The sequence below is a fragment of the Anabrus simplex genome, chromosome 5 (assembly GCF_040414725.1).
Source record: "Anabrus simplex isolate iqAnaSimp1 chromosome 5, ASM4041472v1, whole genome shotgun sequence".
In the NCBI taxonomy this organism is placed as follows: domain Eukaryota; kingdom Metazoa; phylum Arthropoda; class Insecta; order Orthoptera; family Tettigoniidae; genus Anabrus; species Anabrus simplex.
The window spans coordinates 263,439,880-263,465,058 of NC_090269.1; the positions used below are offsets into that span (position 1 = coordinate 263,439,880).

At 39.0% G+C, this 25,179-nt stretch overlaps 1 long non-coding RNA gene across 1 annotated transcript in view; it reads left to right on the forward strand.

Annotated features, from left to right (window-relative positions):
• The first annotated feature begins 3,260 nt into the window (after window positions 1-3,260).
• Window positions 3,261-25,179, forward strand: part of LOC136874825 (uncharacterized) — a 68,829-nt gene continuing 46,910 nt past the window's right edge. The window contains exon 1 of the long non-coding RNA XR_010860306.2: window positions 3,261-3,331. This is a non-coding gene — a long non-coding RNA (uncharacterized lncRNA). The remainder of the gene's footprint in view (window positions 3,332-25,179) is intronic.

Below are 25,179 nucleotides of genomic sequence, written 5' to 3' on the forward strand. Positions count from 1 at the left end.
TCTTATAAATGTTACGAGACTTAAACTTCGTCTTCATGAGCAGACTTTACCATTGTGTGCAAACACTTGTAAAATTACGCGAAATGAGCTCTACGATCAGATTTTATTTCTGCAACAGCATTTGTGAAATACAATGTAGTTAACAAACTCTGTTTCTAGTGACACTACATTACAATTTGATTTTATCAATGAAAGAAAATTTCGTTCCCAAGTAACGACACTCATAATTATTCATAATAAAGTATGCTTTTAATAGACTGTAATCTCCGAGTGACATGATTTATGGACAACTGAACTGTGCTAGAGATAGACTGTGATATCCGAGTAATATTACGAACAATTGAATTGTGCTTTTAATAAGCTGTTATATCCAAGTGACATTTATTATGGAGAATAGAATTAGGCGTGTAATGGACTATGATTTCCAGTACAAAGTCTTGAAATATGCTGCCAGTGATTGAAATAACCCACTCGTGTACACTTTACCAAATAATGTGCTATGTTAAAAAGGACACTCCCAAAGTTAAAGATAGTCAGTTGAACGTTTTCGTGTTCTACAACTCTATTTTAATACGATAAATCCTGACGAGTGCCTGCCGCAATCATCTACACCTGTCAACGAGGGAAGAGAAGACTTAGTTCGACGTGGGACATCGGACCTTGGTTCAACGAGGGAATCAGACGTGGAACCAGGGTGGACATCACGACTTCCGACTACAGGGGACTCAACGTGTGGTTCGCTGAACTACATGTTTTCCAGTCCACTCCAGTGTGCAGGTGATATAAGTGCTTTAAAAACTTTGTGGTTCCACCAGACTAACTTTCCATTTGTGGAACGGTAGAATCAGTGATTTTGGAATGGGTAGCTCAACAAACACTATAAACTTTAAATGAAAATCGTTCGGGTCTAACGCAATTGCCTAAAGTGCTAGATTAAATTTTTACAAGAAAACCTTTATTTACTATTTCACAATTTTTGCAAATTTCAGTGTTAAATATGTAGATAAACTATTAGCAAAGGTTTGCGTCTCATGTGCTACAAAACTCTAAATAGAATTAACATTACAAGTAATAGAACATTTAATTTAATCATTTTCGGGTCCCTAGAAGTGAACTTACTTTCAAGAAAGACTTTACTTGAAAAATTCGTTACCTTAAGACATATTATTCAACTTATTTGTAATTAAAAGTTAGTGTTGTAGAAAGGTTTAATAGAAAATTAAAGGAGAAGATGTGGAAACAGTTTGATCTTCAAGGTAATTTTAAATGGGTTGATATTTTATCAAAATTATTAGATAACTGTAATAATACAAAACAGTACAATAAAATGAATCTAATAGATGTTAATGAAAATAATAAGAAACAAATATTAGAAAATAGTTTTATTGAAGAAATAACTTTGATGAATAAGCCAAAATGTAAAATTGGTGATAAAGTTTGAATAAGTAAATTAAAAGGTAAATTGGAAAAAGGCTATGCTGCATATTGGTCTACAGAAATATTCGAAATAAAATACGTTTTAATAACTGTTGCCGTGTTTTGTGGATCACAGAAAGAGGTGAAAGAACGTGCTGTTGGGAATAGGTCTATCTACTGCATCAAAGATTAAGTTAAAACTTTAACATAGGTTATATTTCTCTTTAAATCCCAAACTTAACAAACTTAACAAAAATAATTACAGAAAATTCCTTATTGGCCAGATTAAAAAGTGGCGGAATGAGAAAGAAGTATTGCAAACCTTGAAATAACAAAATAAATTAAATTGAATTTAGTTGATAAAACATAATAATCCAAAACTTCCTTAATTCATTAATTCTTTTACCTTAGACCAGAGTGCATTACTTCAGTTTTTGTAATGCCATCTATGGAGAAAAGTTTAAAATTTTTGAATTAAACAAACACAAAACAAATAAATCCAGTCATTTTAGGCATCTTCACAATAACACAATTAAATTTCAAATGATGATCTATGTGTTAAATAATAGAAGGTTTGAAACAAATTTAATCCCTCAGAGAGTTAAATGGAGATTAAGATACTAAAACAAACGTGTTCATTCCTCCCTCCGAAACGATTTAACGTTCGAAGACTAAATTCCAAATAGCGGTATATATTTTAAATCTAGGTGTGAAATAGAAAATACTTTTAAACGTTCCTCCCCTAAAGTGTTAAATGAGGGTAACCGAAATTATTCATCCCTCCAAATTCATTTGACGTAAAAAGTTGTAATTTTACGAGAAGGGTCTGCTTTTATGTCCTAGGTGTAACATATCGTACACTTCAAAATATTTCTCCCCTAAGGTGTTTAGATAGTGTTTGACTCTCAAAAACACAAGAGACATTCTTCCGAAACAGTTTCAGGCACGAACTTATTTTTTTATCTGGGCTGGTCTTCTATATCCTAGATGTTAATATTTAAAAACTACACCCCTTAAAAAGCATTAATTCCTCCATTGCAGATCGACGTACAAAATCAAAATTTCACAGGTTGGTCGCTTTTACGTCCTAGATGTTAAATAAAGTAGGGTTTAAAACATTAAAATTTTTCCGTATGGGGTTCAAATGAGTGTTAGATCAGAAAATAAATCAAAATATCCCGAAAAAGGTTTGACGTACGAAGTGAGGGCGTATTTACAGGTTCAGCTGACAGTGGACTCTCCAAAATGTAAAACTTTAAATAATAACTTTCACTTTAAAACCGTAGCGAAGCACGGGCATGTTGCTAGTTCTTTAATATAAGATCAATGTACGCGTTTCCAAAGCAGATTCGAGTCCCGTGCCCATCAACTTTACTATTGTAGTTATATATTTTCCTATCCCATCCTCTTGACATCCTATTAATACTGTGGAATGTATATCTATATATTTGATGCATTTCAACGTCGATAAGAAGAAAGAAGGGAGAGATCTTAGTGGTCTACTTAGTGTTCATCGGATCACGCCACGACCTGAAAAGGTGAGTATCATGTTTCTGCGATGAGAGCGAAGCTACGACGAACGAGTAAATATATGAAAACTTGGAGATGGCCATACTCCAATCTGATTAACTTTCAAACTAATATTCATTCAAAAACTTTTATCAACTGAAAACTGTTGTATTTGCTTTGTATTAGTTACAGATACCGGTACGAATGAAATTGTATAATTACATATTTAGAACATTATTTTATATACAGGTGTGAACGATGTTCCAGTGTGCAATGCGAAGGGCTTGGTTTGTCTTGACAAGTATAAGGCCAATTTGGGGAAAATCATTGGCACCAACGGCGAGAAAATAGATTGCAAATGCTCTCACCCCTGCGATATCATCACGTACATAATTATGGGGCATGTGTAAGTACAACTCAGAGATTTAAATGTACAAAATATTACCTTCTAACCCCTAGTTCCTAAGAACCTACGCATGCGACTTTAAAAGATGATGAACATTCTGATTAGTTTAGGAACGGCAGATCAGAATAATGCATCTATAAGTATTGAACTCTCTACACTGAACTGCCTATCCTTTATGCGATTGTTGTTCTAAATGGTAATGTTATTGATGTTGCGTCCCATTAATTAAGTTTATTTCATACTATGGTGAATTTGACTGCTTTACATACTCAAGAGTGTACAAAAAATGACACCCTACGCCCAGTAGCTGATTTCCGTACACATTTATTAAAAAAGCGTGCTTGATTGGTTGAACTCCAGTTCATCTACCAACACCTTCTCTGATTGGTTCAAGTTTCTTCTCGGGTATTGATTTTCTGAACTTTCCACTTGACACGTCACCACTCAAGTGGCAGTAACCAACACAATCGATACAACAGTACGTTAATAAAGTATAAACCAACACCTCATAGATATAAGGCCTCACAATCATTCCGGAAATGTACTATGACGACAGCACCGGGAGGCAAGCTTGAAGCTTTTCAGTATTAACACAGCAATAAGTTTGATCATGTTATGGTGTAATTAGAAGTGTTTTATTCGTTTAATGGTGCCAATTGCTAATACCATTGTGTGCATTGATACTGAAGTGTTGTGTACCCAAATATAAGGAGAATTATGACAGTGATAACAAAGTTCATGCATTTAAGTATGCGAAATATGAGGTTATGCAGCAGACATGGTTACGAACAATGCCAAGACAAGACTACCGAGTTACTAATCACACAGTGGTGAGTAAGTATTATTACATTTTCACACCATCATAATGAACAAAGGCCTATGACGTATTAAACTCCACACAACAGCTGGTCATTTGTAGGTATATTTACTCTTACGTTATGGGGTTATGTTAGCTCACAATCATGTGATACATTGTTTTAACGGCATAATATTATTAATAATATTGTTGTTGTTGTGCACATTAAACCACATACAACACCTGTTGATGTGTAGCCCTCTTCACTCTGTAAATGCACGAAGTTGGCTCCCTGTGGTCTATTATTTTAAAGGAAGGCAACAGAAATGTCAGAGTCAGTGAAATTTCCCAACTGTTGCCCGTCGTAATTGTCATCACATTCTCGCAGGTCAAGAGAAGAACCAGATAAAAAAGAAGCGGAATAGAGAGATATAAAAGCAGTAAACAGAGCAATTGAGGTTAGTATCAGCAGCCATGCCTCATACAGCGAAAGAATTCAGTCCACAAACTTGTACGGCTGAAAAGTAAAATAAACATGCTGATGTTACCTGATGATTGGTGCACTTTGATAAAGGAAACGTAAGATTATTGTTGAGAAGCAACGCCATCACGAGATGTCAAAGAATGACGTTACGCTGACAACGCCATAGGGTAACGTGCACGACAAAAATAGGACAAAACAATAATACAATACAGCACGTCAGGTAAATAACTTACCATACATGCGTGGAAGCCAGAAAATGTGCTAAGGCTCAAAACAAATTAAGGAAAAGGTCTAGGATCTTAGGGAACTACTGAGCTCACACCCAAAAATCACATCAACTTTCGAATAAAACTTATAATTAAATCAAACAATTTACATTAAATAAAAATTGAAAAACCTTTAAATAGTTCTTTTACAAAGGAAAATCTTAAGATATGACCAAACACAAAATCATAATATAAATAAATAGATGAAATAAAATTAAAAAATATATAGTTTTCTTTAAAATTAATACGATTCCATTAATACATAAAAATGGTGCACCAATACTTAGCTTGTCTTAACAAGTTACTAGAATGCATTATGTTAACTAAAATTATTTTATGAAGAAAGAAACGTAGATTGGATAACTTTGAGTAGCTTTTGACAAACCCCAATGAAAAGATCATTCACCCGCGATACCCACGGAAACATAGTTTCACAACTCATCACCTGAAATTAAAACATAAACATATCCTGACGAGAATATTTAACACAAGGTCAAACATGATCTCGCAGCAAGCCGAAAATAATTCATTATCACATTAACAACGCCACGCAAGAACAAGAAGAAATGTCCCAAGATAAGACAACAATGACCCAGTTACATACTGGGCAAGTCTGGATAAGATAACACAACAATGCGAAGAAAAGATAAGAACCGCGAATGTTAGATACCTTATACTAAGGGCTGTCCGAAAGCCCCCAATGAAAAATGTAATTGTTACCAGAACTACCACTTTAGAATATTACATATTTAAAACTAATCTAGGGAAAACCAAGTTAATGTGAAATATAAATTAATTAATAACACGTAGTGATAATAAAACGATATAAACTTAACCCTTTATTATATACAATACCAAAAGTGAATTTAATATTTTATGAAAATTGATATTATGATAATTAATAATAATAATAATAATTTTAAAACTGTAGTAAATAGCGATTACGTAGCGCATCGGTCAATACACGGGCATAATGGAGTCGAAACATACGTAATGATGTATCCATAAATCAGATCAGAATAACAAAATTGAAATAAGCACGGATAGGCCAAGAATTACACAGCCAAGACCCGCAATAAATTTTAAATAGCCGTAACACATGCATCAAGGAAATAATGCCATGAAACACACGCCATACGAGCAGAAAAACAAATATATCAGAGGTGAAAAATAAAATTAAGGAAGGCAAAGTAAAATTTACCGGTCAAACAATAGCATATCAATTACATGGCACCCACTTGGAACTTAAACGGCGTACCAAAGCGAATACCAATACAAAAATATCACCAACAGAAGCACACGAAAATAAATTAAACGACACATAAGGGTAAAATCGCATTAACAGAAGAAATTTCGTTAAATTAGTTCTTACATGGTGGCGAGATGTCCAATGTAACTTGCCGTTATTGACTTATGCACTAGTAACACTCACAGGGAAGAATTAAAACAAATTAAAATTTTACATCAGGTTTACAATATTAACATTAAAAATAAGAATAATCAATCCCCTGATGGGGTTTAATGCCCTATTTTAACCAATCCCTGTCGGTTTCTCCATCATGTTAAGAGATGGGAAGTCAGACATGGCTACCAAGTCGTCCACTCGCAAGCAGTTCTAACAGCAGACAGTCACTTTCATTAGTAGTCTGCTCGAAGCGGTAGAGTCTAGCGAACGTAGTGCTCTCTGGCGATAAGAATTAGTACACAATACTAGTTCCAGCGTTCGCTGACAGATGGCGTCAGAGTACGCTTTACAGTTCGATACACACACATATTGCCAACATAGAAATGCCATGCGCTTCATGCATTTATCATAATTATAAGATGAACCGTGCCATACAGACTCGTAATTAAATTACATGACTCGTATAATATTCAGATCCCAGATAAAAATATTGATACTGTCATATCGTCACAGAGATGAACTGTTTCATCTCAGCGAACCCGAAAGTCATGAATTCGACACTAATATAGGTCGCTTTCGGTTATTTGTATGTATTAACCCCTCCCCTATAAGAGCTAGTGGTGTCTTATTCCCACTGTATTTTCCAGATAGTAAGTCATGCGTGAACCGAGTATGGTTGAAAACTACGCTGGAACATAACACACATCGGCCTACGTCCATAACCTCGGTGATTTTAACATTTTCTTTTTTCACCCCTCGCGACATCCAGTGTGTCACTATTCATCTCAGCGATCCCCGAAACTATGGACTATGCATTAATATTGGTCGTTTTGTATTACTTTATTTCCACACCTGTCCACCCCGCCTCTGGGACTGCTAGTGGTGTTTTACCCCTACGGTATTTTTCTTCAGATAGTGAGTCATCTGTGTACTAAGTTCGGTCGATAATTATGCTGGAACATACTCTCATACATCCATAATCTCGGTCATTTTGGACATACTTTTCCATCTCTTCTCAACCATCATACCGATGGGGACTAAACTTAGATTTAAACGCCATTTGGAATGCCACTATTCATCTCGGCAACACACAAAACTATGGATTCGACATGAACATAGGTCGTTTTCGATTATTTTTACATGTCATCCTTCCTCGACCCCGCCCGAAAGGTGGTCACGAGTGTATTACCCCACAGTATATTTTCCAGACAGTAAGTCATGTGTGTACCAAGTTCAGTTAAGAGATGTACTGGAACATACACACTTGCCTACATCCATATTATCGGTAATTTTGGGCATTCTCTTTCGACTGGCCCTGAACCCCTCACAGACGCCATTTTGGAGGGGCCTAAGTACACAGTCGCCATCTTGGGCCCAGTTTCACAGTCAGATGCCCTTCCCTCCTCATCGGACTTGTTTCACGGGTGATGCCCTTCCGTCCTCACAGACGCTATTTTGGAGTGGCCTAACCTCACAGTTTTATGGTCAGATGGCCTCCCCCTCACAGACGCTATTTTGTTTACAGGGCCTAGTTTTACGGTCAGATGCCCTTCTCCCCTTCTCATCGGACATACTTTTACGGGTAGATTTTGTATATAGGACTCATCTTTACAGCTAGGTCCCCTTCCCTCCTTCTGATTGGTCGAAGTTTTACTGTTAGACGCTCTTACCTCTTTATTACTATCCTAGTAGTGTCCTCCTCCTAATTTGGCCGAGTTTTACGGCCAGATCCCATTCCGTCGTCTGGCGTGGTTTTACGGTTAGATGCTCTTACCTCCTGCTCCTTATTATCATTCTAGTAATGTACTCCTTATCTAGCACATTTTACAGCTACACGCGCATTGTTGTATGCGAGAATCAGCTCGAATTTCCTAGGTTACCACACAGAAACGACACATTAGAATTAAAACATTGATATAAAATAGCATCCTCTGGAAAACGGCGTATTTACAGATGCATTAACGTGATTAATTCTACGCACATTTCAATCACTTTTACTTCAGATTACCATAATATATGAAAAATAAGAGAATTAAACATGATTAAAAATTTTATGTTTGGACATTAGTGTGTTATCTTAAGAAATTAATGCGACTGCGGCTGAAAATTGTGACTGCCTTCCACTGCAAAACCACGTGATTGTACCCTACTGTGATCAAATAATACTATAATAACTTCATGTGACACTTTCTAGATGTATGTAGCACACTTGTAAGGCAGACCCTCCGATTAGGGTAACACTGTATGTTATCGCCCAAAAGGATAGTGTTATAGGAGACATGAGTGTGATGTAGTGATGATAGAGACGGCTTATCAACGTGAAGCAAGGATATTATTATTATTATTATTATTATTATTATTATTATTATTATTATTATTATTATTATTATTATTATTATTATTATTATTGTACCGGGCGGTACACCTCTACACCGTTTATTTAAAAGTGGCGCCAGTTGAAACTCCTCTTCTGGAGGAAGGTTGAACTTTATCTATTCTATTAATTCTCTACTTTCTCAGAAGATGTCACCACGTGGAAAATTTTGAGTTTTTGAACTGTGTCACTTTTGATGTGTTTTTGTTTAGCTTGAAGTAAGAAGTGTGAACTTTCTCTTCTAGAGGACACTACTGAAGATCAACAATAGTGCAACCTAGTGCGGAGTCAAAGAACTATTTTGTTGAAGAAATTTTTATTTCAAATGTTTGTTCTTTGCTAAATTTCTTTCTGTTATTGTTTAAGTTGGCTGTATACCCCTCTTTTTCCCCTTATTTTGGATCTAGCCAATCCCGAATTTCTTTAATTAATTTTCCACCAATAATGTGTTTCTTCTTCCTCTATGTAGGGGTTTCTTTTCCCTAGCCAATAAAATTTTTGTGGGAGGGTGTTTTCTTTCCCCTAACGCCTAGAATCTTCCGTGAGAGGATATAAACTGCTGATTTTGGGGTCTCCGGGCCACTTCTGTTCCATCTTTCAGTGTATTAAGTACATAGCAGGAGGCGGGGAGCGCCTCTTTCCTCGGCGGCGGTCAACAATAAGGTAATGGCCGATTAATAAATTCTTTCTTTTCTTGCTCAGCAGTTTAACTTTCGGGGCGGGTTCTAAGCGTTCAACCATGTAACCTTTTCCTAAAATGTAAAAACAACCGGTAGCTATTCTATTTTAAAACGACATATCGGGATAGAGAGTGCTTAACCCTCTCGAGCTCCCACTCACATCGTCTTAAGGTGAACTTATTTTCTCAACCAATTCTTCCGTAATGTAATGTAAATTGCTATTAAGTCACCTCTGTAGTATGGGATTAGCCCTTGTAATAACGGCCTAGTGCCAAAGTAGGTTTTAAAAAATCAAAGTGTATCAGGAGTGCGGTTAGCCTCCTCTCAAATTGTTATTTTAGAGGTCATGTAATCAACCTCCTTTTCATAGACCTCAGTAGGTTGGGTATTTTACCCCTGTGAATACGTCCTTAGAGGACAGCTTGAAGGTAGAGTTTGGTGTGGCCTTTGAGAGGCTTACATTTTAAGAGCGGATCGCTCTTTTGAAAATGGAGTGTCATATGCCTCGTGGAGGCTTTTCTGTGTAATTCGGAGCCAGGGGCTCCTAGGGATGAATGGGGTTTTCTGCCCCTCTGTTAAAACTTGTGTTTGTGGTAAAACTGAGCTGATCGCTGAAGTCAGGGCGTGAAGCCCAAAACCTGTAAATATTGTAACTCCCCTTGTTTTGCTACATTGTACCTGCCATGTCTGTTATTGCTTTGTTTTTGAAAAGAAAATATAACCTTGTTAAATTTTAAATTAATTTTACATGCACTATAATTTCGTAGCTTGAAACCCATTCACACCCGCACCTTCTTTTACGCATAACTACCGCTAAAACACGGTAACAAGTGGTAGCAGAGCGTGGTTGAATGGGTCTCAATTTAGCCCCTTTTGACGGCTAAACATTGCTTTGACTCGAACTCTAACAATTGTCTCAGTTGCCGGAATTTTTTGAGTTTTTCAAAATTGTTCTGTCATCATGCCCGGCCCTCGCGATGTTCTCCTCCTTAACTATTTGCGCAAAGAGGAGTTGATATACGAGTTAACTATCAGAAATGTGCAATCTGGAGGCACGGTTGCAATCGACACCAACAAGCTTAGAGAGTCCCTTGATTTGCCCATTTCCATCCCCAATTTGGGAGAGAAAGAAATTGATGATTCTCTTTCCACGATCGTCGAGAATATTACTGGGCTAGCATCTGTAGTCAGCTTTTTTGATGAAAACGATCCGTCTCCTAATCAAATTAAGCGTGTGCAAGGCAGGCTGTATCACTTTGCAAATAGAGTTAATGATCTGTTGTCTCTAAAGGTGAATGACGTTCAGAGGAAGGACGCTAATACGCTCCTTGAAACTATTTCGGAATTGTCTAATAAGGTCACTCAATTGCTAACCGGCGAAGTTCCTCCCAAAACTGATCAACCCGCCACAGTGAATGTAGGTAGTGATGAAGAGCCTCCTCAGGGAGAAGTCAATAGGATAACCGTTGCTGCTCAAACTATCTCTGCCCCATCGAACAACGAATCTGAACGCCGTGCGTCATTGGGTAACATCCGCTCTGAATTAACTTCTTTGCCATTGAAACCTTTAACGACTATGTCACCTGGGTTCAGTAGCTTGCCTCATCCATTGGCAATGTTGCTTAGAGGTATCTCTAAGTTTTCCGTCAACACCACCAGTGATGTAATTTCATTTTTAAGATTTCTAGTGGAATTTCAGGATCATGCTCTTGTTTTTTCTCTTTCGCCATGTCAAATTTTGCAAATTATCTATCCGTATGCTATTGGTATTCTCTCTGATAAAATCGTAAGAGCCATTGCCGAGCAATCATCTATTGAGGATTTCCATGCCCATTTGCTAGCTAACTTCATCCCGGCTAGGGCCAGGTCCTCCCTGATTCAGAAGTACTATTACCGTGTACAGCGCTTGGATGAAAACTTGGCTGATTTCATACAAGATATCAAATTCTACACTAGGGTGTTTGCTCTGCACTTTCCTGAAGATCAGATTGTGCAGGCTATTGTAGAAGGTATTTCACCATCCTACAGGTCATATTTGTGTTTCGCGGCGTGTCCGCAAACCTTCTCTGAACTTGAAGCATTGGCCGTCTCAGCGGAAGGAGTTAGATACGCCGATTCTTTGCGTGTCGCGAAAGAACCCCCGCCTTCCTTTAGTAACACTCGGCCTCCACCTCGCCGACCAGTCAATCTCCGTAAATGTTATGGTTGCGGGTCACCTGACCATCTGCGCAACAAGTGTCCACTGATCAAGCCAAGTGGGACTAGGAATGGAGCTGGTTCATCACAAGGCTGCTTTAAATGTGGGGCTTTCTCACATATCGCCAAGAATTGCCCAAACTCAAATAGCACCCCCTCCTGCTCTGGTGCAAATTCCACCCATGCCAATAATAAAAAGTGACTAGCGGCTTCGGCTGAGTCGACTAATTCTGCTTTCCAAGGCTCAGCCCCGGGCAAAAGGGTCGAGAATTCAGGGAATGAGCAATCTTCAAATTCTTTTTTTGAATGCCCCAGAGAGTGTCTTAGGATTGCGGCGGATACCCCCGCACCTGTTCCTTTTCTTAGGATTGAGTTGAATAACGAGCCTATAACAGCTCTCTTAGATTCAGGCAGCGTTTGTTCCATTATTTCGGCTGATTGGTATTCTAAATTGAAATCTGTTTGTAAACTCCCTGACTATGACTCATCTCCTGTTAAATATGTTTCGGCTAATTCATCTCCATTAGAAATTCTAGGTTCCTTACATGTCAAAATTCGTGTTTTTAAATTTACATGGAAAATCAAATTGTTTGTGGCCAAGCATTTGTCTTGCCCCATCATACTGGGAGCGGACTTCATGTCTCACACTGGTCTGGTGCTCGATCTTCAGAGTAAGTCGTGCACATTCAAATTTGCCTCTAATTGTAAAATCCCTCTATTAAAGTGTAATTCTGCATCATGTTCATCTATTTCGCCTACCCAGGATGAGATGTTGTTAGACCTTAGACATCTACCTGAGGAGCAGGCTGATAGTATTCGGAAACTGTGTCAGTCGTTTCCCGAGGTGTTCTCTGATACTCTTGGTGTTACTGACCTTATTGAATACAAAATTGAGGTCACGGATTCGATTCCTGTCCGTTTTCCACCGTATAGGCTATCTCCACCTAAAATGAAGGCTCTGAAAGAAATCATCGATCAGATGTTGAAGGATGGTATTATTAGGCCCTCTAAGTCAGCGTATTCTTCGCCTATTTTTCTAGTCCCGAAACCCCAAGGAGGCTTCAGGACTGTCATTGATTACAGGGCTCTCAATCGGAAGGTGGTGTTGCAATCTGTGCCCCTTCCCGACCTTCATTCTTGTTTTTCATGGTTTCGTAAGGCCAAGTTCTTCACCATCTTGGACTTAAATCAGGCCTATAATCAAATTCCCCTAGCCGAAGAGTCTAAACATCTTACAGCGTTTGCCACGGACTGGAATTTATACGAATACAACCGCGTACCTTTCGGGCTCCCCACGGGGGCAGCTGTGCTCACTAGGCTACTAGATAGGGTCTTTTCCGACATCAAATTTGAGTACTTATATCACTACTTAGATGATGTCGTCGTATTTTCAGAGACCTTTGAAGAACATCTAGATCATCTGCGAGAAGTTCTCGATCGCCTTCGTAAGGCTGGGTTAACTGTTAAGTTGTCCAAGGTTGCCTTTGCTAAGCCCTCTATGTCATTCCTAGGGCATATTGTGTCACCCGATGGAGTAGCAGTCGATCATTCTAGAACACAGGCCATCCGTGATTTTAAACCTCCCAAGGACATCAAAGGTATCGCCAGGTTCATTGGTATGGTGAATTTCTTCAGGAAGTTCATTCCTAACTTTGCTAATAGAGCGGCGCCCTTAAACCTTCTTCGTAGGAAAGGCATCAAATTCGAGTGGGGACCTTCTCAACAAGCCGCTTTTGAAGATCTAAAATTAGCTCTCTGTAATGCCCCTGTACTTGCTATGCCTGATTTCTCGAAGAAATTCATCGTCCAAACCGACGCATCGTCGTCAGCAGTAGCTGCAGTTCTTCTTCAAGAGACTGAACTAGGGAGGCGACCCATCGCCTATGCGTCTAGGACATTGTCAGCTCAAGAAGCAAAGTACTCCATATATGAGCTTGAAGGTTTGGCAGTCTTATTCGCCTTAGAAAAGTTCCGTCTCTATCTGGAACACGTCAAATTCGATCTGGAGACAGATAATCAAGCCTTAAGCTGGGTCTTAGGTAGGCCGCGTCGTACAGGTCGTATAGCCCGTTGGGCCATCCGTATTTCTGCCTTCCAATTCGATGTACGGTATATCAGAGGTACTGAAAATGTTGTTGCCGATGGACTCAGCCGTATGTTTCATAACGACGTAGAGACCCACGAACCGGTCGACAGTTCATCACCTTCCGAGTCCATACTATCTGGTGTTAATGCCATCTTAACAGATGCTCCCATGCTTTTTAGGGATATTGAGAAATACCAACGTGAAGATCCGACGCTGGCTCCGATAATGGAAACCCTTTCTTCTGGGGAACATGCTGTCCCTTATGTTCTGAGGAATGGTGTTCTATGTTGCCCTTCGAGGCATGATAAGTTGATGAAAGTAGTTGTTCCAGCGGTTCTTGTACCTATGATCTTCAAATACTATCATGAGACCCCATTGGGGGGGCACCTGGGTATCTTTAAAACTCGTGAAAAGATTCGTGAAATGTTCATCTGGAAAGGTATGGACGGTGAAATTCGGGAACTTGTAAAAGCTTGTAAATCTTGTTTGATCAGTAAACCCACCATGTCCACTAAAGTAGGCCTTTTGTCTTCTCATCAAGCGTCGCGCCCCATGGAACGCCTGTATATTGATTATGTAGGACCCTTCCCCCAGTCGAAGGGAAATGCCAACAAATTCATCTTTGTATGTGTAGATGGTTTTACCAGATTTTCTTGGTTATTTCCGACTAAGCTGGCTACCGCTCAGTCCACCATTGCTTGCCTAAATTCTATTTTCGCTTCTTTTGGTCCGTGCCAATACATTGTATCTGATAATGCTAAGGCTTTTACATCTAATTTATTTCGTAAATTCTGTTTTGACTTGTCCATCTCTCATGTAACTACTTCCGCTTATTACCCTCAACCATCTCTGGCTGAACGGGTTAACCGTAATCTCAGGTCCGCACTTATTGCCTATCATCATGAAGATCATTCTAGGTGGGACACGTCCCTGCATTGGTTAGCTTTTGCTTTGAATTCGGCGGTCCATGAATCACACAAATTTACTCCAGCTTCTTTAATGTTCAAGTTTGTTCCCAACTCGCCGCTCTCTAACCTCTGGTCTCTGAATGACATTCTACCCGAGATAATAGATCCGGACAACATTAAAGATCTTTGGAAGAAGGCTAAAGCCAATCTTAAAGTGTCTCATGAAAAGGTTAGGGAAAGGTATGATCGTGGACGGAGACCCACCCCTTTGAAGGTAGGCGACCAGGTTATGGTCAAAAATTTTGTTCCCGCGGGCAAGCTTGCCCCCAGATTTCATGGGCCTTGTATCATTCTCGATTTTCTTACGCCGGTTACCTTATTGCTAAGTAATCCAGCCACCGAGAGGATATTTAGAGTTCACCTGTCCCAGGTGAAACCGGTGTAATTTCTGTGTTAACTTGCTTCATAGTATTTTGAAAGGATATGAAGGTTATATTTTTTTTGAGTTTCACTTTTAAGGCATTCTGCCCCTTCTGTAATATTTTGGTTTTAGATGTAAGCCTTATGTAAAACCTGCCCCGACCCGTTAAACTGCCATCCTGTTCTTGCCACGGCCATTACCACGCTCCCGTCTCCTGCTCCACCTTACACTGTGGCTTCATAATAGTAAATGCCATGGATATCTACACGCCGCCGGTCCCTCAACCTCTCCACAAGCCTGTACCCTCAAAGAAGATGATAGTCCAACACAATTCTGCCGCCTAGCTTTAATGTTTCAGCGCCCCCGCAGCCGCGCAGCGCCGTGCGGCGACTGGGGAGGGGGATGGGCCCCCTCCTCTCCAGCGAGGACGACATGTGCACAGCGAGCCGGAACTCTCCTCCCGGCCAAGGCTGATGTGCGGCGCACGACCTGCTACATGCCCGCAGCCTGTATCTGTTCACCGCGGGCGCGGCGTACTTCAACACCTCTGCTCCCCTCATAGTGCGGGCGAGCGGTATCTCAGGGTACTTGAGGGGTCCGAGCGGCCTCCGTTGGACGCAAGCTGCAACGGCCGGTCTGGCCATCCGACTCAATCTACATCAACTACATGGACAGTCACCATAAGCAATAACTACACTTGGGAAATTCAACAACAATATTTGGAGGACATTGCAAAATTTTTCTTCACCTTTAAGTATTAAAAGTTTATCTTCAGAAATTCAAATTCTAAAAACAGAAAGACTTTACTTCACCTGCAACAACAAATTGTGGAACTGAATCACACAACATTCTGAAAATCTTGTAATCTATTTTCATATTCACTTTATAACTTGGAACTTGTTTCAAACTGATTTCATGTGTCACCCCTGGAGGAACTTTTGGGGGGGGAGGTCTGTACCGGGCGGTACACCTCTACACCGTTTATTTAAAAGTGGCGCCAGTTGAAACTCCTCTTCTGGAGGAAGGTTGAACTTTATCTATTCTATTAATTCTCTACTTTCTCAGAAGATGTCACCACGTGGAAAATTTTGAGTTTTTGAACTGTGTCACTTTTGATGTGTTTTTGTTTAGCTTGAAGTAAGAAGTGTGAACTTTCTCTTCTAGAGGACACTACTGAAGATCAACAATAGTGCAACCTAGTGCGGAGTCAAAGAACTATTTTGTTGAAGAAATTTTTATTTCAAATGTTTGTTCTTTGCTAAATTTCTTTCTGTTATTGTTTAAGTTGGCTGTATACCCCTCTTTTTCCCCTTATTTTGGATCTAGCCAATCCCGAATTTCTTTAATTAATTTTCCATCAATAATGTGTTTCTTCTTCCTCTATGTAGGGGTTTCTTTTCCCTAGCCAATAAAATTTTTGTGGGAGGGTGTTTTCTTTCCCCTAACGCCTAGAATCTTCCGTGAGAGGATATAAACTGCTGATTTTGGGGTCTCCGGGCCACTTCTGTTCCATCTTTCAGTGTATTAAGTACATAGCAGGAGGCGGGGAGCGCCTCTTTCCTCGGCGGCGGTCAACAATAAGGTAATGGCCGATTAATAAATTCTTTCTTTTCTTGCTCAGCAGTTTAACTTTCGGGGCGGGTTCTAAGCGTTCAACCATGTAACCTTTTCCTAAAATGTAAAAACAACCGGTAGCTATTCTATTTTAAAACGACATATCGGGATAGAGAGTGCTTAACCCTCTCGAGCTCCCACTCACATCGTCTTAAGGTGAACTTATTTTCTCAACCAATTCTTCCGTAATGTAATGTAAATTGCTATTAAGTCACCTCTGTAGTATGGGATTAGCCCTTGTAATAACGGCCTAGTGCCAAAGTAGGTTTTAAAAAATCAAAGTGTATCAGGAGTGCGGTTAGCCTCCTCTCAAATTGTTATTTTAGAGGTCATGTAATCAACCTCCTTTTCATAGACCTCAGTAGGTTGGGTATTTTACCCCTGTGAATACGTCCTTAGAGGACAGCTTGAAGGTAGAGTTTGGTGTGGCCTTTGAGAGGCTTACATTTTAAGAGCGGATCGCTCTTTTGAAAATGGAGTGTCATATGCCTCGTGGAGGCTTTTCTGTGTAATTCGGAGCCAGGGGCTCCTAGGGATGAATGGGGTTTTCTGCCCCTCTGTTAAAACTTGTGTTTGTGGTAAAACTGAGCTGATCGCTGAAGTCAGGGCGTGAAGCCCAAAACCTGTAAATATTGTAACTCCCCTTGTTTTGCTACATTGTACCTGCCATGTCTGTTATTGCTTTGTTTTTGAAAAGAAAATATAACCTTGTTAAATTTTAAATTAATTTTACATGCACTATAATTTCGTAGCTTGAAACCCATTCACACCCGCACCTTCTTTTACGCATAACTACCGCTAAAACACGGTAACAATTATTATTATTATTATTATTATTATTATTATTATTATTATTATTATTATTATTATTGTCATTATTGTCAGGGGTTGAGTGATACAGCCACAGAATTTGCTTGATGACATATCGATGATAATAATAATAATAATAATAATAATAATAATAATAATAATAATAATAATAATAATAATTTACAGTATCACAAGACCGTTGTATTTCTTTTCTTTATTACCCTTGCCCTTTTTTACACTGCAAGAGATCGCATCTCTACCGTTTCAAGGGAAGCGTCCTTACGGGGATACAACTGATGTTAATGCCCAGTACCTCGCCCCAGGCAGCGACTATGCTGAACAAGGCCCTTGTAGGTGGATGACACAACATACATCCCTCCGATGATATACACCCCTCCATACATTCCAATTTATACGAAGCGGATTATCAACGTGAAACAAGGTGTCGGGTAATAATAATAATAATAACAATTGTCAGGGGCTGAGTGATACGGCCACAGCATTTGATTGGTGGCATGTCGATAATAATAATAATAATAATAATAATAATAATAATAATAATAATAATAATAATAATAATAATAATAATAATAATAATATATATATATTATTATATTATTTTATTATCACTATTATTTTCAATATCACAACACCGTCGTTTTTCTTTTCTTATTCTCTTTACCCTTTTTACACTGCAAGAGATCGCACCTCTACCGTTTCAAGGGCAGCGTCCTTAAGGGGATACAACTGATGCTAATGACCAGTACCTCGCCCCATGCAGCGACTACGCTGAACAGGGGTCTTGCAGAGGTATGACATCACATACACCCCTCCAATGAGGTACACCCCTGTCTACATTCCACTGTACAGGGAGCGGCTTGTCAACGTGAACCAAGGAGTCGGAATATGATAATATTAATAAATAATAATAATTGTCGGGCTGAGTGATACAGCCACAGCACTTGCTTGGTGACATGTCGATAATAATAATAATAATAATAATAATAATAATAATAATAATAATAATAATAATAATAATAATAATAATAATAATAATCATGAAATGTCGTATGGCTTTTAGTGCCGGGATATCCCAGGACGGGTTCGGCTCGCCAGGTGCAGGTCTTTCTATTTGACTCCCGTAGGCGACCTGCGCGTCGTGATGAGGATGAAATGATGATGAAGACAATACATACACCCAGCCCCCGTGCCATTGGAATTAACCAATTAAGGTTAAAATCCCCGACCCGGCCGGGAATCGAACCCGGGACCCTCTGAACCGAAGGCCAGTACACTGACCGTTCAGACAGCGAGTCGAACATAATAATAATAATAATAATAATAATAATAATAATAATAATAATAATAATAATAATAATTCTCAATATCATAAGACCGTCGTATTTCTTATTCTCTATTTCCCTTTTTTACTCTGCAAGATATCGCACCTCTACCCTTTCGAGGGCAGCGTCCTTAGGGTATACAACTGATGTTAATGACCAGTACCTCACCCCAGGCAGCGTCTATGCTGAACACCGGCCTTGTAGGGTGGATGACATCACATACACCCAGCCACTGTGGCAATGGAGTTAACTAAGATTGGATAAAATCTTCAAGCCAGTCGTGGTTTATTAATGTGGGTATTTCTTGCTGCGTGTAGTCCCTCCGATGAGGTACACCCCTGCCTACATTCCACTCTATAGAGAGTGGCTTACCAGCGTGAATAACGCTAGCAGGCAGTAGCCTGAAAGTCAAGTTTGTCTGAACAGCCCGTGTGTGTGACGCGTGCATCATTTTAGTAATACAATGATTATTTTCTTTTAAGCATTATCATTTACGATGTTCAACAGCAGAGAACAAAGTTAATTGTTGTGCAAAATTCCTACATTCGACGCGCATAACGGTGTTTTAAAAATCATGACGATAGCTTGAACTTTGAACAATGCGGATATATATAACAGCATACGAACGATACTCATCCACTCTTTTAACAAGCGGAGCCCGCTTACATCAAGTTCAGCTTTTCTGAAGGTAAGCATGTGTTTACGAAAGAATATACATATTATTATTATATTCCATTTTTTGATTGTTTTTACAAAATCATCATTATCAACATCACCATCAACAACAGTGAATTTACCTGCCGACCAGTCTCAACTGAAAATCTTGTGACTTGATATCTGCATTTATTTGAAAAGTAAGTTAATCATTAGTTATGTATAAATAGTAGAATTTTATCGTGTTTTTGTTTTATTTTAGGTAAAAAGAAGACAGGCATTATCAAAGTCACAACTTTCTACGAGAACACCAACAACGACACCATTATTAGTGAATCTGCTGTCCAGTTTCATGTTTTCAAATCTTGTGACCTGATTTGATAGTTCTCTAACATCATTACAGGAGACGGCGAACACATCTTCATTATCTTTTTAAGGTATGCTTTAATCTATTTAAAAAGCGCACTTTGTTGTTATTTCAATTGCTTAGTAGTAATTTATTTTAGAATGGAGGCAATTAACAATCTCGGTCGATTCGCAGGAAAACCAACACGAAGACTTCCCGAACTTCCTGTTAATGAACAATTAAGTATTACTTCACTTCAAATAATATCTACAAGATTTGGTGATTTTTTTTATGTATATGTGAAGATTTTAAAATGTTTTTCCCATGCAGATTTAATATACTTTGCAATTCCGAACATAACAAACATTTACAAATTTGAGAAAAAAATCCTGATTTTTCATTTTTTGTGTACGGTATAAAGGGAGAGAGAATTATAGGACCGCTTTATACAGCTTCTTCCCCTAAACGTCATCATATTCATCTTTTGTATGTTTGTAATAAAAACACAAACCACTACTGCCTTATAACAAACCTTTCACGTTTGTTAAGCTCACATTCTTCATCACTCGAAAAAAGAAATATATATATATATGGCAGTTGCTTGCAATAATTTTCATCAGAAAACATGTTAGCTACTCACTTAGTTGATTGTATAACATACCCAGACGTAAAGCTTATTCTTCCTAATTGTGATAATGCAGAAATGAAATTTGAGAATTGTTATCGTCATGAACCTGTTCCGTTTACTACTTATGCAGATTTCGAACGTTTTACTGCTTTTCATCGCTGCCAACCAGATTTGTTTGAACCATATACTGATTATATACAGAAGCATACACCGTTTTCTATTGCATATAAAGTTGTTTGTTCATACGATTCATCTTTATAATGTTTAAGATGTATCGTGGAGAAAACTGTACCCCATGGCTGTTAAATGAATTACAAGAGTTAGCAAGTCCCCTTAATTTACTTCTAACATATCCAGTTCCAATTCAATTGACATTTGATGATATGATTATGCACGATAAAACAGATGAATGCCACATTTGTAAACAGCCTATTAGATTCCCTGAGATTAGAAATAGAGATCACTGTCACTTTACAGGAAAATATCGCGGACCTGCACATCAATTATGTAACATTTTATATAGTGTTCCTAAATTTATTCCTTGCTTTTTATAACTTTTCAGGCTACGACTCGCATTTAACGTCGGTGAGTTTGCACGATAAAAGTGCACAAAGTTTTATGTAATTGTTCAAAATCATGAGCGTTTCATATAATTCAGTCAACGTGTGGGCGATATTAGCATTCTCTATGTTATTCACATTCAATGTCTTGTTCAATGTCCAGAATAAGGTTTACAATTAGAGTGTATTCACCGTATTATTGCGTTTAAGCAGGAAGCATGACTTAAACCGTATATGGATTTAAATACAGAGCATCGTCAACCTGCCACTTCAACATTTGAAAGTACGTTTTACAGACTCATGAATACCTCCTATGGAAAAATTATGGGAAATGTTCGCAAACATCGTGACATTCATGTAAGTAATCAATGGGATGGACGGTATGGTGCATGCATGTACATCTCGAAACCGAATTTTAAAAGCTATAATGTCATAGATCGTGACCTTGTTACTGTTGAAATGAAAAACTGAGATAATTCACACAAATCCAATTTATTTGAGAATGGTCATACTAGATTTCTAAAAACTAAAAATGTATGATTTTCCTTATGGTTTTGCAAAGCAGCAGTTTACAGATCTTTTTGGGATATGGATACAGAGAGTTTTATTTAGCATATTCGGAATACACACGTCCACGATGTAATGTGCAACCATTCTGAATTCTTCGACACTTCTTCTTCTTCACCATGTAATCAATTTGATATTAAGCCACTTAATAAGAAAGTAATAGGTCTTATGAAAGATGAATATAGTATGAATATTGTGACAGAGTTTATTGGTTTAGCACCGAAAATGTATGCATACGAGACAGAAAATTCACAATCTGTACGAAAGGCAATCGGTGTGCGTTTAAGTGTAGTTAGACATGTACATGTTCAAAACTATCGTAATGTACTGGCATCTAAAATGCTGATTTTTTGTAGATAGATGGGAATGTTTTTACTGTTGAACAGAATAAATGTTCAATATTTTCACTTGATAATAAACGACAGTGGAAAAGTGATTCTCTTACGAGTGTACATTGGGGATACAAAAACTTTTAGCTGTTTTTCATGAAATGATTTTTAAATTGTAAATAATCAGAATAGAGTAAGTTATTGTAGTTTACGATGTTATAAAATATCTATATTGAAGAACCTTTCATTGTTGAAAATAAAATGATTAAGTGTAAACGGGATAAGATTATCTAAAATAAAAGAGTTTTCTACATTTCAATAAAAAATGTTGAAAAAGGATGTAAATACAAGAAATCATAAAAGATTATTACATCTCCATTCATTTTTAAATTCTATTTTCATTTCTATATTAAAGATGTAATATTATGATAAATATCATATTCTCTACATTTTTAACACATTCATCTGCTTTATTAAAAATATATATATATAAATGCATTATACGAAATCACTAATAATGCTGATAATATTTTACCAATTATTTTTTCTATTTTTGTTTGCAATATACGAAATAATCGCTAATAATTTTGACGATGATGTTGATGATGATGAATAATACAAAAAGGGAAAATCTATATTGTTTTTATATTTAGTATAATAGTTTAACATCACATTTCTATTCCTCTTCCTTTATCCTTCTAATTATATTTTAATATTATTATATAATAAAACAAGATCATGTTCCTGATATCAATGGCTGAAAAAGGTAAATGTAAAATTCAGGACCATAAACAAATTTCGTGGTACACATATAAAATTCGCCTCCTCCTTACCGCACCCTCCTCGCTCATACTCCGCACCCTCCTCTTCTTTCACCTGCCAAAGGCTAAAAAATAAAAGAAACGTAAGCAAAAATGCTGTACTCAAGGCTCACGTCTTATCATAAGATAAGAAAAGATAAATGAACATCTCTACACCGTGCTCACCAGATTGATAACATTTCAATAACGTAAGTATAACAGTCTTGAAAAAATGGTAATTGCTCTTTTATCCATGTGTTTAATGATTATTTCTTGTACTCATCACCTAATTCTGCTGCTAAACGGGATGATAGGTGACAGAAGTAAGGATAACATGTAATGTTAATTATTAAATTATTCAGCCCGAATGCCTGCATATTATGTGGTGTCGTATGGTCAGCATAGCAGACCTTCTCAGCCGTTATTCTTTGCCTTCTAGACCGGAGTTGGCATCACACCATCAGATAGTTCCTCAGTAATGTTAAATATAGTTGCGTTTGATTAATAATAATACCGTAAAACTGTGCCAAAATCAGAAGGAGAAAAGGGGATCTGGCCGTAAAACTGGGCATTGTACTGTTAATTTTGATTGCGTTTGATTAATAATAATACTATTTCTTTTACTTTTCCGAAACAAGGGTGTCCGTGCGCCAAATGAGAAGGAGGGAAAGGCATCTCTCCGTAAAACTTTGTTAGATCAGGACGAAGACACAACTAGGATTATGAAGAGTATCTGGCCGTAAATTGAGGCCCGAAGAGGGAAGGGCCTCTAACCGCAAAACTAAACACAGTCAGGAGGAAGACAGTTCTAGGGTGATGATGTAACTGGAAGGACAGCTAACCGAAAAACTACGTCCGATGTGGAGGAGAGAAGGGCATCTGACCGTAAAACTAGGCCCTGTACACAAAATTTCGACTTTGAAGGGGAGGCCATCTACCCGTAAAACTAGACCAGATGAGGTGGAGGAACAGCATCTGACCGCAAAACTGGGCTCTGTGAACAAAATGGCGTCTGTGAGGAGGGAAGGTCACTTGCCCGTAAACCTAGGCCCAAAATGGCGACTACAATTTTAGGCCCACCAAAATGGCGTCTGTGAGGAGGAAAGGGCATCTAAAACTAGGTCCTATGAAAAGGAGGGAAGGGTATCTGACCGCAAAACTGGGCCTAAGATGGTAACTGTGTGGGTAAGCCCCTCCAAAATGGCGTTTGTGAGGAGGAAAGGGCATCTACCCGTGAAACTAGGCCAGAAGAGGAGGAGGGAAGGGCATCTGAGCGTAAAATAAGGGCCCTGTAAACAAAATGGCGTCTGTAAGGCGGGAAGGACATTACAGCATAAAACTCGTCCCAAGATGGCGACTGTGTGGTTAGGCCACTCCAAAGTGACGTCCGTGAGGAGGAAATGGCATTCTGACCGTAAAACTGAGCCCAAGAGGGCGACTGTGTGGTTAGGCCCCACCAAAATTACGTTGCGAGAAGGGAAGGGCATATGACCGTAAAACTGCGCCCAGGATAGTGACTGTGTGGTTAGGCCCCTCCAAAATGGCGTCTGTACGGAGGAAAAGGGCATCTGACCGTAAAACTGGGCCCAATATGGCGACTGTGTGGTTAGACCCCTCCAAAACGGCGTCTGTGAGGTGGAAAGTGCATTATGTCCTTAAAACTGAGCCCAAAATGGCGACTATGCGGTTGGGCCCTCCGAAATGGCGTCTATGAGGAGGGAAGGGCATCTGACCATAAAACTGGGCCCAATATGGCGACTGTGTGGTTAGACCTGGCCAAAGTGACGTCTGTGGGGAGGGAAGGGCATCTGACCGTAAAACTGAGCCCAAGATGGCGTCTGTGTGGTTATTCTCCTCCAAAATTGCGTCTGTGAGGAGGGAAGGGTACCTGACCGTAAAACTGGGCCCAGGATGGCGACTGTATGGTTAGGCTCCTCGAAAATCGCATCTGTAAGGAGGGAAGGGAATCTGACCATAAAACTGAGCCCAAGATTGCGACTGTATGTTTAGGCCCCACCAAAATGGTGTCTGTAGGGAGGGAAGGGCATCTGTCGGCAATACTGAGCCCAAGACAGTGACTGTGTGGTTAGGCCTCTCCAAAATGGCGTCTGCGAGGAGGGAAGGTCATCTGTCCGTAAAAATGCGTCCAGGATGGCGACTGTGTGATTAGGCCCTTCCAAAATGGCGCCTGTGAGGAGGGAAGGGCATTTGACAGTAAGACTGGGTCCAAGATGGCGACTGTATGGTTAGGCCCCTCCAAAATGGCTCCTCTGAGGGGGTAAGGACATCTGACCGTAAAACTGGGCCCTGTAAGGTTAGGCCCCTCCAAAATGGCGACTGCGGAGGGAAGGGCATCTGACCGTAAAACTGGGCCATATCCTTCCAAAATTGTGACTACGATGTTAGCTTTGCTCTCGTACGCAAAATCATGAGGTGGGAAGGGCAACATGCCGTAAAATTGTGAGCCTCTCTCCCTCCAAAATGGCGACTATGAGGTTCGGCTTGCCCTCGTACGCAAAAGCATGAGGTTGGAATGGGAACTTGCCGTAAAACTAGGCCACATGAAGAGGGAAGGGCATCT